This window comes from Wasmannia auropunctata, unplaced genomic scaffold (genome assembly GCF_000956235.1).
Source record: "Wasmannia auropunctata unplaced genomic scaffold, wasmannia.A_1.0 LD336111.1, whole genome shotgun sequence".
In the NCBI taxonomy this organism is placed as follows: domain Eukaryota; kingdom Metazoa; phylum Arthropoda; class Insecta; order Hymenoptera; family Formicidae; genus Wasmannia; species Wasmannia auropunctata.
The window spans coordinates 1,015,971-1,016,556 of NW_012026779.1; the positions used below are offsets into that span (position 1 = coordinate 1,015,971).

The 586-nt window shown below is 40.1% G+C and overlaps 1 protein-coding gene across 1 annotated transcript in view; it reads left to right on the forward strand.

Annotated features, from left to right (window-relative positions):
* LOC105450360 overlaps positions 1–586 on the forward strand; it is a 24,914-nt gene that overhangs the window by 1,623 nt on the left and 22,705 nt on the right. The window lies entirely within an intron of this gene.

The following is a 586-nucleotide window of genomic DNA, read 5'->3' on the forward strand; positions in this document are numbered from 1 at the left end:
TCATATTGGCGGGAAATTCTCATTGTTTCACTAGGGAGTGGACTCATGTACGTATACAAAAATTTCCCGCTCGCTCCTCTCGGAGCTCCCCGGATTAGAATCCGCCTATCTCCGGGAGAGAACTCGTTCTGAATGCGTAAATATTATTTATTATATATTTAAATTAAATATTTTATTGCTAAAAAATATTTTAAGACATTTTCTGATTATATCGAGCGGGGAGGAGGGGGGAATTTTCGCGGGGAATGACATCATTGAGGTAACCGCCGTGATAATTATAAACTTCCCCCGCTCCCCTCCTCGGAGCTCCCGGATTAGAACCCGCCTATATATTCTGGTAAAAGAGTCTCGCTAGACGATCAAAGGTCAATGATGATGCAATGTTATCTAACGTTTAGACGGACGCTCGATACTTCTGCTGATGATTCATGAATTGTATAACTACATAATTTTGTAGACATACTGTCTGGCAATTGCAACGTTTTGCATATTTTATTCGTGATCCAATTGCGCGAGGCTGCGCAATGGTACAAAATTTAATATATTCACCGATTAATTATCAATAAATGCGCGATGACGACGTATT